Consider the following 18,148-nt stretch of genomic DNA (forward strand, 5'->3'; position numbering starts at 1 on the left):
CTGTGGGAACTCAATCGCTGACATTGTTATAAACTGGTTTACCAAACATCTCTCAGGAACAGTTGAGGTGCAGTCAGCTTTTATTTCAGGAAGTAGTGTGGCCTGACTGACCACATTCCAACCCTATTTTCTATGACTATATTACTAAGAAAAGATGACAATACTTTAAAAGTCAATTTAGTTTAAAAAGCTTTCAGAACTTTTTTACAATGGCAAACAGCATCATTCAATTTCACAGCTTAGAGGAAAACAGCCTTTATGCTGCAACAAAGCTGAAATACCTCAATCACATACTCCATGGCTCCACAAAAAATTGTTTTTTAAAAATATCTTTAGCATGTGTCAAGCCACCATTAGAACAAAGTATTTCAAACCTGAAAATGGTTTGGATGGAGTTCATTCACCAGCACTATCCCCATTTCCTGGGGAAAATTATCACAGCCAAATACAAAATGATAGAATCATAGAATGGTTTGGGTCAGAAAGACCTCAAAGATCATCTGGTTCCAACAGGGCTTGGGTAGAGCTTTGGGCTAAGATGGAAGTTGGCTCTATACCCACCTCCTCGTGCCAGGAAATGGGGTTGGCTGCAGCAGTGAAGGGGCAGTGCCTGCTCACACTTTTAGGAGAGGCTGATGAACAGGGAAGCAGTGTAAGCCTTACCACAAACATCCTCAGAGCAGAGCAGATGAAGGTGTTATTGGGCTGGAATTACTGTCAGTAGTGTGTAGAATATAAAGTGAGTTTAAGAATAAGATTAAATAAGAAGTCAAACATACTTGAATTAGTAACATTCTTTTAATCATCTGTTCTTCTGTAAGAAGAGCCAGATATTTATACAAATACATATATATTTCCAGATGGTGGAAATTCAGTGTCTGAAATTCCAAGGAATAGTAACTTTTTTAAGATATTTACACTGTGCCACCTGGAATTAGCATGAAATCTACTATAGCTCACATACATATATACACTACAGTGCACTCTTCCGAGTAAAATGAATCACGTCAGTAATTGAAAGGATATGTCCTTCCAATGCTGCTGTGAAATATTACTCAACTCTCTCCATATTCAGGAAAAGAACGCAAGTCCCCTTAAGAGGACCTGAACTTAGCTCCAAAAAAAAAGGGGCTATGCAGTTACAGTGCTCACTACAGGTAGAGGGACTCTATCTCTCCATCTGAATTTGTGCTGATAGGTGGAAAGAAATTCAGAACTGAAAGAGAATTTAATTTAGTAGCCTTGTGATTAGAGGACCCACACAGGATGAGTAATCCTGGATTTCAGTCTCAGGACTCCTACTAGTTAATTTTAGTTCACAAATAATAATAGGCAAGGAAAATTTATGCTCAATGCAAAAATAATCATAGGCAAGGAATCAAAATTCTTTCCTCCAAACAGAACGATGGCTTCTCTGTCTTGTTCTTTCTCTTGGTCATTAGTTTCTTACAATCTTTTTTCTTCCTTCTTTTGCTACATTTGCTACATGGCACTCTTTAATAAAGAGCTGAGTCTTGATAAGATGCTCCAATAGTTCTTTATTATTTTCATGAGAAAAAATCCAATCTCCTGTAATCAGATTTAGAAAGCTTTTAAACTCTCTCAGCTTCCACTTGTGATTCAATTGCAGACAATAATCTGCTTTTCTCACACTCTTCTTAAGTCTATGGAAAAAATAAACTCTTCAGCAGGGCAGCAAAATGGACTCCTGATATTAGGATAGGTCTCAGGCTTTGCCCAGGCTGGCTGAGCAAACACTGTGCAGCTCCCAGCCATTTAAGATGCCATTGTCAGTCACCATCAGGCTGATTACAAGCAGAATTTCAACTGGTACAAACCTGTGTAACTCCTATCAGACATCACACTCAACAGTTCTTGCCTTCTCTATGAAAATGTGCTTTCTGACTGCCATTGGCTTTAATCAGTAGCATGTTTGCTTAATGTGTCTGAGGTCTGTAATGGCATATTGAGCAATATGATAGGCATCTCATAAGACTATCTGATCTCTTAAGGTCTGGACTGAAATGCAACATCCCTGAAGCACTCAACCTCTTTTAATTAGTGAGTCATTTCTGTCATAGCTACCTACTGAAAGACATATCTGCCTTTCTCAAGCTCTTTCCTGTCTTAGCTTATCTGTTTTTATAATAAAGACTCACCTTAGTTATAGGAGACACAGACTTCTCATTAAGAAACTTGTAAGAACAATACCAGTTCATGTTCAGTGAGATCATACACCAAAAAACTCTTTGTATAGTATCTCTAAAACTCCATGTTGTTCCTTTTGTTACAGTAAACAGTTCTGCAGTGGAAGACACCATACTTTGATATATATGCACCTGTAGTTACTTACATTTACCATTCTTGTTTTATACATGTATAAAGCCCATCAACTTCATTGGGAAATTTGACTGTGCAAGTGTGGACACCCAAATTGGGAAATAAGCAGGATAAATTCGGGTGGGATAGAGTACATTTTCCCCACAGCAGTTAGTATGGGTCTATGTGCTAAAAACACTTTTGACAACACCGGGATACTTTGGCTACTATTGAGCTGCACGAGGAGTTATGCAAAGTCAGGATCTTTTGTCTCTCACCACACCCCACCACTGAGGCTGGGGGTGCATAAGCAGCTGGGAGGGGACACAGGTGGGACAGCTGACCCCAAGTGACCAAAGGGGTATCCCACATCCTGCTCAGCAGTAGCATTTGGAGGAAGAAGAAGGAAGAGGACCATGGTTTGGAGTGTTTGTCTTTTTAGGTCACAATTGCACATGATGGGAGCCCTACTTTCCTGGTGATGGCTAAACACCTGCCTGCCAATAGGAAGAGGAGAATATGTTCCTTGTTTTTGCTTTTGCTTTACCAATTAAACTTTTTTTATGTCAACCCACAAGTTTTCTCACTTTTATTCTCCTGATTAACTCCCCCATCCACTGGGGAAAAGGAGGAAGAAGCTGTGGGGTGCTTAGTTGTCAGCTGATGTTAAACCTCAACACTCCTCTGCCACCCAGTGTGATGCTAGAAACATTCAAGATAATGAGAGATGTGATTGGAATATGTTGAGTTGTACTTACAGCTGTTATTGCTGTTTAGCCATGAATTGAGAAGTTTCTGGGCTTGCCATGGGGCTTGCTTGCCCCAGTGTGCAGTAGAACCTAATACATTTTAGTGGCTGCTTTCTGTTCTCACTGCTTGTTGTAGTGTTTGTTGTACTGCTTAGAGTAAGATGTTAGTCTCCTGTGCCTGGGAGCATTTTGATAACAGCACTGGCAATGTGCCTGGGCTGGCACATGGCCACAGGACTGCTGCTCTTTCTGTCCTGCTGCACTGGACAGAGGAACTGCAGTCAAAGGGATCGTGGCCTGTGGTTGAGTCCATGTGGAAGCAGGACACCCCAAAGCACTGGTGGCCATGGATAAGTTCACATTAGAGTAGGTATATCTCAAAATGTCTGTGATGGTGGCTGTCTGTGCCACAGCTGGTGTACCTCTGAAGAGAAGGGTTCATTCCAGTTTTAAACCCTGTTGTCTGCTCCAAAAGAATGAAAGGCAGAGATTATAATAGAAATATCTTTAAATGGCTGGGATTTGAGTTGCATGTTTAGGAATCACTATGGCAGGAATTGCCTGAACAAATGGAGGAGAAGCCTTACAAGAAACAGTGCAAATATAGTAGTGACTCAACTCAAATTGCCTTTAGTGCCCAGTAACTCCACATAACACACCACCTTCCCTGACCTGAGTGATCACCATTAGAAATGGAGCCCAAAGTCGTGGACTAAATGAACTCAATGGACATTTCACAGACATTTCACAGGGGTGGTCCATCGACTAAGGGAATTATAACTGTGTTCTGCACCAGAAGATGGAAAGGATGATGGCTACAGTTGATGTATTGAATAGTGTCAGACTTGAGCATGATGTAAATAGTGTGGAATAAGTGGTACAGTATGCACTGGTTGTGACTGGAATTGAGTTAGTTTTCTTCACAGAACCTGACATGGGTCTGTGTTCCATATTTTTGACCAAAATCATGTTGATAACAAGGGATAGTTTAGTTCCTGCTGAAGAAGTGATTATACAGCATCAAGGCCTTCTCTGCTTCTCACCTCACCCCACCCCACCATCCTGAAGGCAGCTCGGAGGGGACACAGCTGGGACAGCTGTCCCCAGCTGACTAAAGGGATAGCCCAACCCATCCAGTATCATGCTCAGCAGTAAATGATAGAAGAAAAGGGAAGGGAAGGATGTTTTGGATGATGGCATTTTTCCTCCCAAGTCACTGTTACACACAATTGAGCCCTGATTCCCTGGAGATGGCTTGCTTTGCTTCTCTCACGTGTGCAGCTTTAGCTTTACCTGTTAAACTGTCTCTATCTCAACCCACAAGTTTTCTCACTTTTACTCTTCCAATTTTCCCCATCATGACAGCGTGGGCAGTGAGCAAGCAACTGTATGGGACTTAGTTGCTGAATGGGGTTAAGCCATGACAGCAAGAAATGCCATTTGGAGCTCATTAAGCAGACATAGCTTTTACTGCTTCTAAAGCATATTTGCTCTTGTGTTCATACACAATGTGGGGGTACTATATGCACATATTGTATTAAAAGTTCTGTTCGTTTTAGACAATGACTGGGCAACTCTCCAAATTGTTCCTTATGAAAATTTATTAAATGTAAAGGTTTTGAAAGAAAGGTATTGCATGGGGTCAGATAAATGTAAAACAGTTCCACTGGGTACCAGAGCAGTAGGAATAAAAAGTGTGTGAATTAATTTTTCCTTGGCAGTTAATGCTATTCAGTGCAAAATTTGTTCGGGGTTTGTTGCAGAGCTTAAATATTTGAGATTCAGATGAAATATATGTTTGTTTTTCTAAAGCTGTCAGGGCATGCATGTGTCAGTTTTCATTAAGAATAATTTCCCTCAGGATCTTTGACTTAAGTTAACCTTCAGACCTCCACTGACCCCTTCCAAGCCATCAGGGTTTCTTTTTGTGTATTGTTCCAGGGATAAATGTACCTGCCAAAACCTAAGAGCTTCAGAGGATGATGTTGACTGAATGTCTGAGCAGCTCTCAAGCCTAAGAAATGTGCCCTGCAAACTACAGCAAGAAATTCCCTTCTTTCCTTTCCTCAGAAATGATTTTCTCAATACTAACAAAACAAACACTTAGGTAAGTGTATATAGCAGGGACATTTAAAAATTACTGTCTTTTATGTTAAAGCTTCTTTCTCTATGAATCACATTGTGCTGGATATGCTTGAGACCAATTTCCACCCTGAAAATTTAGACTTGTAAATATATGACAAAGCACAGTTCTGGCATTTCTTTAAATTAAAAGGAATCTGTTAGCTTGACATTATAACAGTAATATGTGGCTCAGGTGGCTTTTCTGGACAAAGTGCTGCTTTTTCACTGACCAGGAAGACTTCCCAAAGTCATAAGCCCTGCTAGTGCACTGGCTGGGACATATGTTTGAACCCCATTTCATTCTTTGCTGATTATATAGGCCACCAATTTTCTTAAGAGTTAATTTTGTTCCCTGTTCAAATGCAGCAAATAATTTTAGAGTTAGGTCATCGCTGGCAAGTAGAGGAGGACTGAAAGTAAGGAAGTTTCCAGGGAAAAGCAGAGACTGAAATATTATTCAAGGAACCTTCTGCCTAAAAATCATGAGGTTATTGTAACATAGTGTTCTGGTTCACACGATCCACTGATGTTAGTCGGTAAGGAATGTTGAAATGTTTTGATTTGAAGGCTGTGTTGTAAATGTATAATTCACTCCATTTTTGCACCCATGAGTTGAAAAATGAATGTGCAATACACTCTTATAGAATGCTTTAATTAAAGACTTAGCTTATTTTCTTTCTGTTAGATGAAATCCCACAATTAACTTTCTTATAATGAGCTATCAAAAAGGTTTTTTGCTGCAGGACCAAGGCAAGGGATCAGCTCACTGATTTGCAATAAACCTCACCAGTAACTGATACTTTAATGTCTATTGTTTAGCAATATGGAACTTTAATGTAGATAGACTTTTGTAAACATATCAGTCACAGTGAGGTTTATCTAAAGGTATTATCAAAAAGATAATAAAACATTTTTCAGTTGTACATTTTCTAGTTGCAGAATTCCCTAAAAGTTATGTCATGAGCTATATATATATATATCTACATGTTGGGTTATGGAAAAATAACTTCAGAGGAGGTATTTATTCAGTACTAGATGTTGTCCCTCTCTCAGCTCACTCCATTTGCTATTTGGATGGCCTGGATAAGAGTACAGCCCTGAGGTCAGTGAAATCTGACCCTAATTATTCATAGTTTTCACAACAGAGGTAAGCTAAAGCTATTCTTAGGAAGACATTTTTCCTCCTAAGCAGGATTTCTTGTATGTTCATCCTATCAGTGATACAGCAATTTCAGACTTTACCCATGTTTCAGAGTTTCTGTGTATTCTGTGTGTGATATGGCAATAGCCAAACTAGAGTTAAACAAACTCCCTCAGGAACGTGAACAGGTCTGGTCATGACAGCAAAGTGCACCGTGGTTATTAAGTATGAGTTTAAAGGAAGATACCTTCTTAGAAACTTTTAAAGGAAAAAATATGTTCATGAAATTGCTATACAAAAGGTTCCAAACTGCCTCCCTCCTCAGCCATGGTCTGCTTGTTACCCAGTTTAAATATCAGTGACCCCATCTGGAAAAATTCCTAGGAGAGAGAGGAAAATATAGAGCATGTCTATGTGGTCAGAAGATGGATGTCATTCCCTTGCTCTGTCCATGGCTTAGGGCCACCAAGATGTTATTCTGGATACTGTTCCACCAGGCTCAGGGCCAGATCTTCCCAGCATACCTAGTCCAAAAGAGATTTAGGATACATCTCAGAACTGTAAAATTCACCATTTCCCTGATATTTTTATGTCTGTCATATGGACCCCATTAGAAATTAAGGAAAAAGATCAGTAACTTCCAATAAGCCTTTATATAGGTATTGGAAAATAATGGACCTCACTAAAGCATTCTGGACTCCAGTTCCCACTCAACAGTTTTCTATGAAGTATTGTCTATTAAATGGCCAGGCAGTTTCCTCTGAAAAAATAGTTTTAGAGTCATTGCAAAATGAGTTGGAACTCTCTGACTGAAATTTGGCTCTGAACTAAGAGTTAACCTCAGAAATAATCTTTTCTTTTTTGAATAATTCAAAATGATACCAATGAACCAGCACTGTTCAGTGCTAATTTATGTCTCCAACTGTTACTAATTATTGCATAGCATCTATTTTTATCTTGAAATCCCCTATCTCCAGCTCTCCTCACACCTTTGCTGGTCATTATTTTTCATATAATAGGATTCCCTCAGCCCAATGTTGCAAAATGTGTCACCTGGTATAGGTTAGCTGCCAAGGCAATTAAAAAAGGTGCAAATAAATGAATAACTTTTGTTATTGTACCTTATTATATCATTGTCTCCGTCTCATGGACAACTCTCTATGTCTCCATCAACTACAAGGGAAGTACAGACTATCACCTACACACCTGACTTTCAGGGACCTAGAATCCATTTAGATAAATCCCATTCTTTGTCCAGATAAGGTATTGTACAGTAATGATCATAACTTAAAATTCTGCAGTAACAATATCACAGAACCACTCTATGAAAATAAACCAAAATTCACTCTAATGCAGTTTGTCCGAAATGATCAGCTATGTTTAGCCATATATTTTTTATTCCTTATCAATACTTAAAACTGTCCAATGCTGTAAATGTTACTCTATTTCTGGTAATTTTAGGAGGAACTGTGAGTGCTCATCATCAGAATAAAATCTTATTTTGTCTTGCATTTAATATGCACAAAGAAATACCAGGATATTTTTGTGTTATTCACTGGATCAGTCATACCCTATTAAAGGTAACCAAAGTAATGATGGAAAAAGTACCAAGGCTCTCCTAAATTCTGTGAGTTTGGCTCAGAAGGACTGAACTGTGACACATGAAAGGATCTCGGAATGGGATAAATGGTAAATAAATGTACAACCACTCCCTAAAGAGAAAGTTCATCTTGACTCAGTTCTTTTGCAGTACTGCCCTTAGCTTAATCTGTAGTGGGAAGGGCCAGACCTCACCTCAGTGGGCCTGACCAGAGCTGTGTTAAGCCCAATGACATGAAGTGCATGATGTGAATGGAATGTGTGCACTTTGCTGGTTCCCCCACACCCTTTACCTTCAGTCACCTGGCCCTCACACCACTCTTCCACAGAATAGAGGCATTTTCCTTAGCCATGCTAAAGAATCTCTTTTGAAGGTTTACTGAGAAATGTCACTGGTTTGGGACCCCAATTTGATGAGAGTTGAGTAGCTAACTCCTTGGAGAGGGTTGATAAACTACATTGGAAATGCCCTATTTTTAACTGGAATTGTTTGGTAGATTTGTAAATAAAATGTTCTATGAACTTTTTGGTGTATGAACAAATGAAAGCTGCCAAAAATATATCCTTGTATGAAAATCTGACATGCTGGAAGTGGCTTAGCTGATTTGTACTCTTATACCCTTGACAACTGAGTAGAAGTATACAAAACAAGTTCCCTATGGATTGGGTTCTAATTGAAGCACCTCAGCTGTCCAGAGAGGTGCAGAAAGAGAAATATAGAATTTAAGATCCAGTCTTATATCACACTATTCTGGTTTAATGGGAAGCTGCAGATTGGAGGGTGAGCTGTGGGATTATTATATTTGCAAGTGTGTTTACAGATACAGTATTGATTTCCTTACTCACTAAGAGCATTTCTGTACTGCCACTGCTTGCAATAAACAACCCTGCAAGAGCCTACATGGTTGTGAAGCCATGATGCATTATTTAACAGGACCTAATCAATATAAAACAAGCATTCCCTTTGTTACAGGAGTGCTATTGACAGAATGCTTCTCCCTTTTAATTTTTTATTATTTTGCATCGATTGCTGTAGCCCTGCATAGTCTTCAACAACATATACTGAGCTAGACCTGACCACAAATCTCACTTTATATGAAAAAACAGATTGCCCCATTTTAGCACAGAATTAATTTGGAAGAATATCCAGCATTCTAAGAAATCAATACGAGCATAGCCATTAACTTCAATGGAAGAAAAAACAAGTCTTTGATCAGATATAAAAATCAGTCCATTTAACCATCTCTGAAATAAAAGATTAATATAAAAAAAAAAAAATCCAAACGTTTCTATTCTCAAATAAGTCCTTGACAAGAGTTCACCTGGCAAGAAAGCATGGAATCAAGATTACTTGGCTAAGAGTGGAAAAAAAAAGAATTTTGCCACTGGTAATTTCAAAAATAGTATTCTCTAGCCTGTGTTTCATATTTGCTTGCAGTTCTACTAATGTCATGTCTGTAACATCATTAAAATGACAGCAAACAAGTGCAAGATGGGGTTTATACAGCTGGACAGTCTTGCACATATCTCATTTATACACTCTTAAAAATCTTCACCCAGTTCAGTGGAAGCAGAGATGGAGTAGGCAAAGAACCTACTTAAATTTCCACACCCACTCTCAGATCTTCCTTTGTAAGAATGTGCTTAATTAGTGAAGTTTTAGGATCTTCATAATAAAACTCATGGACATAATTGTCAATCACCCTATTCCAGGCTCATGGTCTCAACTGGCATCCATTAACTGCTAATATGACATTTAAGGAATTAGATAATTTGGCATACAGAGATCTAAAAAACTCACTAAATTTATTTTTTGTTTGAGTACATTTCTTTTCAATTTTAAAAAAGAAAAATACAGCTTTTTTTTTCTTCCAGTCTCAAAGTTAAAGCTTCACACCAAAAACTGAACTCTAAAACTAACGTAACCTGATTATTTTGACCCTCCCTATGTTTACCGCAGTAAGGCTTTTAGATATTGCTTCTAGTTGAATGACAACCAATTTATCATTCAAAATTGAAAATCTTTATGAAGAAAAGGGTGAGGAATGCTGTGTCTGACATTTTGGAAAGTGACAAAAATGGCAAGTAAATTAAATATGAAACATATAAAGGCAAGCCCCAAATATGAAGCGGGAAGATTTTTATCTCTAGCTCAGAGGAGATACCTCACTCTCTGAAATCTGTTTTGAAGAAAGAATAAACTGGGAGAAGATATGTTTTGCTAGTTAGGAGGTGATATGGAAAATATAGAAGCAGAGGATTTCATATTGTTGTTTTCCTATTAAATAAGTACTAATTCATTCCTGAATGTAAAATGTTCAATGGTCTTAGGATGTCCCTTTCAAGTCACTATTAAAGAAGTCATTACAAATTGCAAACATCACAGATATCTGAAAAAGTTTACAAATATTTTGTAATTGTTTAGAAGTACACTCTGCTACACCACTCTATATAGCAAAGAAAAAAAAAGAGAGATGAGAAAAGAAGATATTTTGCAGAACCACTAAGCTTATACCTCATAGCATCAATCACAGAGAAGAGCACAGCTTGCCAGAGGCATTTCCTTTGTAATCCAGAAGACCATCTGTACAGTGTTATAGAATACAGCAAGCAGAAGCTTTCATACTGCTGCCTGTGCCTATCTGCATATACACACCTACTGCAAAAGCCAAGGGGATACCAAGGGGAGAAGGCATCACAGGTGCTCACTTTGTAAAGGATACACTGGATATTCATCATACAAAGTTTACTATTTGTCCCAGTCACCACCCTTGAATACTCAAAAGTCTACTTATGTGGATGTGAAGGCTCGCCATACCCAGGTTCCCAAATTCAGGAAAGTGGGACAATTATTCTTTCACAAACTAACAGCTTGTGTCAGGAGAGCCCAAGAGGGTCTCACGAGGTTATATGTGAAGTGACAGGGAGCACTGAACTAGGAGTATGCTCCCTCTCTGATAGGCCATATAGAGGCAATCCAATTTTAGCTAAATTATTAAGATTACAAATGCTTTTCTTAATTTCTGCAATGACCTCAAAGAGCAGACAAGCCAGAATGGCCAAGTGGACTTAGCTAGTTTGTATTCTGCAGTGGGAAATTCAGTTGTTTCATCTTGGTTAGATAGACATAAGGCTATGCAGATCTTCAGAGGTGCAAAATCATCTCTCTCAACAAGGAGAAAGAAGAAATTACCTGAAACTCTGAAGCAGGAAGGCAAACCCATGAAGTAGGCTGAGTGTTTCTGCCAGACAGGCACCAAAGGACAGGAGATGGGTGGCAAAACAAACCTCAGGGTTGCCAAACCACTGAAATTCTGACAAAGCAGCACCCCACAAACTTAAATATATGCTGATGGCTTTAGAAACAGAGCCAACCTGCCTGAATGGGTTAACCTCAGCTAAAGATTCAATTCCAAGCTTGTACAATTTTGTTATTGAAAGATTCTCTCGCATGTCATGACCTAGCTGATAGCTGACCTTTTTATATACTGCTTTATAATTCTAAGAAAATTCATATTATTCTGTTAGGAGTCTATCAACTTTATTTCCTTCTCTCTCTTTACTCTAGAAACCATCCAGCAAGAAGTACTGTCAATACTATATATCTGAAAAGATAAACACTTGGCAACTTGGCAACACTTAAGCATTCTTCATCCTTATTCTTTTATGCATCATAAGGATCTGCTCAGAACACCCACATACATGTACAAACATTGTGTCACTCACACATAATACACTCCTTTTTCCAACCACAATTTTTCCTTTCCCAACAGTTCCAACTATAATTCACTGGCAGAGCAAAATATTGGAATAAGCATCAAATTTATCACTGGACAAAGACAGGCCTTTACTTTGCCTCAGTCCTAAAGGCCAAAGTGGAACTGTTTGCATCTCATTTGTCATAAACTTTCAGTAGATGAGTTAGTTTATATCTGGGTGGACTGAGACAGACTGGAGCTTACTGCAGTGAGGTTTTTTGTTGTTTTAGTCAGGATGGGGGCAGAACTCGCAGTTCTAAATCTTTACTTTCACTGCTGAGCTAGTCTGACTTTATCCTGCCTGAAAGAACAGAAGAGCTGTGGTTCAGAAGGGCTCCCTAGGGTGCTCTGGCTAAGTAATTACAGTAACTTGCATAATACCTATCATCAAGAAGCTGCATTTTTGCAGCAAGAAGAGAAGACTTGTTCCATTCACATCAGAGACTGAAAAAAAAAAGTCAGTCTTCAGTACTAAACTGCCTGTAATCCATTTTACCTTACCAGCACAATTAAGGGCAGAAAAACTGGAGAAAGAAATAAAAGTGCTATGTGCAGCTTACCGGAGGACTAGAAAAGACACTATTCTTTTTTGTCTCAGTTTGGTAGAAGGGAGCCCTCAGGAAGAGTTTACATAAGGTTTGGCTAGTGACCCCTGAACAGCAAAGCTCTCTTAGAAGCTATTTCACAGGTCTCCACTGCCAAATTCATAGGCTACCACCCAGTCAAGGATTGTGCCTGAGGCTCGCTCTTCTGTTCCTCAACTTCTTGGTACATGCAGATGCCTGCATATGCCTCAAAAATTGAGTTTGTGCAAGTTGCTGTTTCCATCAGCCCTGTGTCAGTCCTGCTCCCTCAGATGGGGACATATCCACAATGCTCTCCAAATGACACTTTTCCAGGCCATTCACAGACCATGAAGTCCAACGAGGACCTTTGGTGGACTCCAGGGAACTGAGTCACTCAGGATGCCAGGAGAGAGTAAAAAAAAAAAAAAAAAAAAAAAAGTAAACAATTACTTTTAAGCTCTTATTTATAAGCTGGGAGAATCCTTAGTAAAACCATAGTTGCATCATGTGCAAACTAAGACTAAACTAATAGGGAATAAAAAAATCATGTCTCCACAGCATTTCTTGGAAAGTATAGACAGGGGTCTCCACTGGCAGGAGAGCCTTCTGCCCCCACCCCTTAGGGAAGTTGCCCAGCCAGTGAATTGCTGGCTGCAAGACTGACTGCATCACCTGCTGGCTTTATTAATGGTATACAAGTTTAGCATGCTATTTCACTGGCTTTGATTTTAATGAAAATATGTTGGTGTGTAAAGTTGAAATTCTTTGTTTTACAGAAAAAAATAATCCCATTCTATACCCTAAAACTTCTAACCAATTTCATTTCTTTCTCACGTAGCAAAAGCAAGGATATGTTTATTTAGACTTAGCTCAAGCCAAGCTGATTTCCATTTTTAAAAGATCATTGGCATTTCAAAGGGTACAATACACTGTTTTGTTAATGAATTCCTATTCCATTCCCTGCCCTTTATACAAGATTTAATAAATTAAAAATGTTAAACTGTGACAACTTTTACTGAGATCCTGAAATGCCCATAAAATTTATTTTAACTGTTATGAGAAAGCTCAGTCTTATATATATGTTCTCTATTAGTAAGATACAACATATTTTTACACTTCCAATTTTTAAAGGTTCTGCTTCTGCTTTCCTACACAGAAACTAATTGGGTCTGTTCCCTACCTATTTTAACCTTTTTCCCCAGGCTCAAGTATGCCAAGGTTCTGCTTAGTATATAAAGCATCTGATATTTTGAAAGAATAAAAAAATTCCTTTTCTTTTCTTTTCTTGGTGAAGCGTATATTTAAGGATGAATAGACCATTTTAAAATTTCAGCAACAGCACTTAGCCAAGAATGCAGAGATTGATAGTTTCTCAAAAAATTAAGATTATTTTAGGACATATTTGGTTAACAAAATATCTCAGGTTTCCCACCCAGCCTCAACAGTTGGCTTTTGCTGTACTAACCACTGCTGTTAAATTATATAGTGCACACTACACTTATGATGGACATGGTTATAATGGACAATTGGTTATAGCGGACAAAAACAGATCTCCCAAACCAAACATATTAAGTTCAAGACATTCCTCTCTGGTTATAACAGACAAACATTGGCCACAATGCCATTTTCTGGCCTTTTTTCTCAACCCTGTAAGTGCACTGAATAGAAATGGGAGCTAGGGAGGAAAGTTACAGGAATATTGTGTTTTTAAAATAGATTGCGCCTGAACGAGATGGAAAGAGAGGTTATGCCAAACTAGCACTTTCAGCCAGCCTGATTGACCACTGCACACTAGATAAACCCAGAATTTTCTATAATCTGATCTCTCCGGCTCTTAGAGCCAGATTCAGTGAATGCAGCTCCATGGAGATGCAGAAGGACTCCAAGTCACTGCTCCTCTGTAGGGCTCTTCCTCAGATGTCACAGCCTGTCCTGGGCATGCAAAAGGCCACAAACTAAAGGGTACTTCAATTGAAAGAATAATTTTCCAGGTAACCCTTTGCATCCTGTTTATAGCCACATTTGCTAAAAGTGCAAGGGGGCTCAGTGGACAACTTAAAATAGAAAGGAGAGTCTTGTGAGCTGTCAAGAAATGTGAAATATTTATGATCTAGAGCTCATGAAAAAATTGCATTTTAGGCTCAGTCAATCTCATGAGATTTTCATGACACTCACCCAACTCCAACAGCTATTGCAGATAGCAAACATTTAAATGGTCATTCAGGTCCACTTCTTAGATAGCACATTTCCTGGCTAAATTTCAAAAACTAAATAATCAATGGTTGGTGTGGAAGTGAAAGTTATTTTCTGGTTCTGCTTTTGAAACAAACAAACCAAGTCACTTTGTTTTTCTCTTCTGTTAGAAGTAAACTGTTTGAATTTAAACCCTTTGATTTGAAGAATAGGGACATCAGCTAGGCATACTTGTCCAAAATGTTTGCACAGCCTCACTCACCTGAGTTCCTCATTGTATGTCTTGGCAATAAAACACATTAACCTGTTTGAAAGGCACTAGCACACATTTTTCCTCAGTAGCCACACACTTTTGGTGTTTTTTTTTAACAAATGGACCTTGTGGTAGAACTTTCCTTGCCATCATATGTTACTAGCAGAGCTAGCTCTGCAGGAACCTTGCCTGTCTGAAGCTGAAAAATTCCCACTCTGCTTTATGACATAAAAAAGAGTAATAAATAAGGACATAATACACTTCTTCATTCACAAGCACCCACCCACACCCATGAAACAGCTTTGGTAGAAATAGAGAGGTTCTGTATTTGCATTACTAAGGTCCTGCAAGAGGGCATCCTGTAATTTAATGCTAATGAAGAAGAAGAGCTGACCCAAAATGTAATTCTGCATTTCAACAAGAAGTTTCATTTCATCCTATATGTTCTTTGTGGTCAAAGTCTGTTAAGGCACAGTCTTGGCCTCCTGATGTCTAAAAGCAAAAATGAATACTAACTACATTTGGTAACAAGAACAATGTTACCTGTGAATTTTAGTTATGCCCTATGTGACCTCTGCAAAACAGTGATGAACATCCCAAGTCAGCACAGAGTAAGCTGGAAGTTCTTTACCTAATACCTAAAACAAAGTTCTAGAATAAAGCTGAAAATAAAAACATAGAATATTGTAGAGTTGGGAGAGACGCATTCAATACCATCTGCCTAAAAGCAGATGGTATCCAAAATCTTCTGGAACTCTGTCCAATTTGGTGCCATGACCACTTCCCTGGAGAGCCCATTCCAGTGCTCAACCACCCTCTGAGTGGAGAGCCTTTTCCTGACATCCAAACTAAACCTCCCCTGACCCAGCTTCATGCCATTCCCTGGTCACCAGAGAGAAGACAGCAGTGTCTGCCCCTCCTCTTCCCCTTGTAAAGAAGCTCTCAACTACAATGAGGTCTGCTTTCAGTCTCCTCTCCAGGCTGGACAGACCAAGTGACCTCAGGCATTCCCTTAATTATTCTTCTCAAGGCCCTTCACAATCTGTAGCCAGCCTTTGGATGCTTTCTAGGAGCTCTAATTCCTCTTGTATCATGGCACACAAAACTGTCCCCAGCACTGGAGCTGAGGCTGTCCCAGTGCAGAGCAGAGCAGGACGATCCCTCCCTTGCCCAGCTGGCCATGCTGTGCCTGATGCCCCCCAGGACAGGGTTGTCCCTCCTGGCTGCCAGGGCACTGCTGGCTCAGGTTCAACTTGCCATCAATGAGGACTCGGAGATCATTTCCCACAGGGCTGCTCTCCCGCCTGTCATTCCCACTCTGCACAGATGTCCAGAATCTTCCAGGTGCAGAATCCGGCACTTTTCCTTGTTAAGCTTCACACAGTTGATGATTTACGTCCTCTGAAATATGATGGCAAAATATTTGTCATCCACAATATTCTGGTGTAACAGCACACATTAAAAAATATGAAGATCACATAGTGATTTTCCAGGCAGCAGATGCCTGTTTCTACTCATATGTATCTTTCCTCTTTGTCATAAAACAAGGGCATCACAAAACACTGTGATTGCCTACAGATTGTTTTATTTCAACAGCAAGACAGATGCCACAAGTTTGTCCTATTCTGGAGAAAAATTGCTAACAAAATATGAACAATGAATGATGATTATGGCATGTCCTGTGACTGGAAACTGTATAGGGAATATAAACTGGCAAACACATTTGCCTTCTAGAGTAATAGTAAAAAGGGTTTTCAAAATATGTTCAAATGTACTATAATTTCCAAAACTGTAGAGAATACCTCTGTTTAATTAATCCATTCAGAGCATTTGCAGTTTTGTTGTTTTGGGGATTTTTTTTCTTGAGTTTCAATATTTTATGGTCAATTTTCCAGTTATTAAGTATATTCTATCTGTATTCAAGCAGTGATAATACAATGAATTTGAAGGACAACATGAAGTCTCACCAAGAGATGTGGCTGTCATACAGATTTCTACTCATTTAAACTATCATTGTGGCAGAAAACTTCAAGTAATTACTGGACTTTCTCTTCACTGGCTAACCTAAAAACACAAGAATAAAACATAAGTGAAAAATGTCATTTCCCCAGAGAGTGTCTTAAATAATTGGGGGTACATCTTGATCTCTTTTTCTTATCTATCTTCTTTTCATTTGCTTGGTTAAAGATATAATACTCAACAGAGGAAAAAAAGGAAGGCAAAGAAAAAAGTGCATTAAGATTACACTTGGCATTTTAAATACAACAAAAGGTACCTATAGGGATGCTTTATTGTGCAGTCAAGTAAACTCCAGCTGTCAGCCCTGTGATCACTTCTTCAATAGGCAAAAAGGACTCAGCTCTAACCTGGCTACATGCTGGTTCTCACCAGTAGAACAACTACTTCCTTAGGAATTGCATTTACAATTATCCCCTGAGTTTCAAAGAAGACTTTGAAAACAAAATGTGAATAAACTTCTTGAGTGGTTTTTTTTCCCTTTTCTTTTTTTCCTTTTTTTTTTTTTTTTAATTAAATAAAAAAGCTGTTTATCTGTTTTTGCAAGAGCTAAAGTAAAACCTTTTGCCAGAGATGAAAACTTCTACAGGATAACGTGACAATCTTGTGAGTTTATTGGTTCTTCTATTATGTCACATTAAAGAGACCCAAATATGTTAAATATGACCCCTCTACCTGCAGAGGGAGGAACCACTGCACACATGGAGTCAGAAAATATGCGCTGATAAAACTTTGATCACTTCTTTAAATGTAACATTATGGGGAGAAATCCCAGCCTGAAGGAAATGGGATTTCTCTCATTGGCTTCAACTGGACCAAGCCATTACTATCTGATAGCAATTTCTAGATCTGTTTGGTAACTATTCAAGATCCCCATTACACAGAACAAGCATAGCTGAATGCTAGATATTATTTAAAACTTTCATCATTTTCATGAGAGATTTTTTATTTTAGTGTTCTCTTTTCAATTCTGTGGTGGAAAATCAGATAAATTTAACTTTGAAAATCTGCATCAGTCTTATTTGAAATGTCCAATACCATGTGTTTTTTCTTCTGGTTTCTCCCTTTTTCTTTGTTGATTTCCATCTTAATTTTCTTTTAAAATCTAAACAATAGAAAAATAAAAATAAAAAATAAGAAGCGTGAGGAGGGGGAAGAGGAGAAGAATGACAATTATTTGGGAAGACTGATGACTTCTACCATATTCTATCTCTTGCATTCAAAGTCAAAGACAAGTCAGAGACAAATGATATAACTTCAAAATTACAAAATTCCACTTTTTTTTCAGTTTTTTGCTGCCCTGCTTTCAAGAGAAGCCTCTGTACTTTAAAAGCTAATTTAATTTTGTATGCTGCTTCTGTTATAAAATTATCTTTTCCATTTCTAAGGCCATTCGATTAACCAATTTTTTAGAAACTTATAAAAAATTC

At 38.5% G+C, this 18,148-nt stretch overlaps 1 long non-coding RNA gene across 2 annotated transcripts in view; it reads right to left on the reverse strand.

Annotated features, from left to right (window-relative positions):
• Window positions 1–62: 62 nt before the first annotated feature.
• LOC146768116 (uncharacterized) overlaps window positions 63–18,148 on the reverse strand; it is a 175,488-nt gene continuing 157,402 nt past the window's right edge. For both annotated transcript variants that reach the window (XR_014950574.1, XR_014950573.1), the window contains 2 exons: window positions 16,670–16,766; window positions 63–16,103 (listed from right to left, as the gene is read on the reverse strand). This is a non-coding gene — a long non-coding RNA (uncharacterized LOC146768116). The remainder of the gene's footprint in view (window positions 16,104–16,669; window positions 16,767–18,148) is intronic.

This window comes from Lonchura striata, chromosome 2 (genome assembly GCF_050655825.1).
Source record: "Lonchura striata isolate lonStrDom1 chromosome 2, ASM5065582v1, whole genome shotgun sequence".
NCBI classification, from domain to species: Eukaryota; Metazoa; Chordata; class Aves; order Passeriformes; family Estrildidae; genus Lonchura; species Lonchura striata.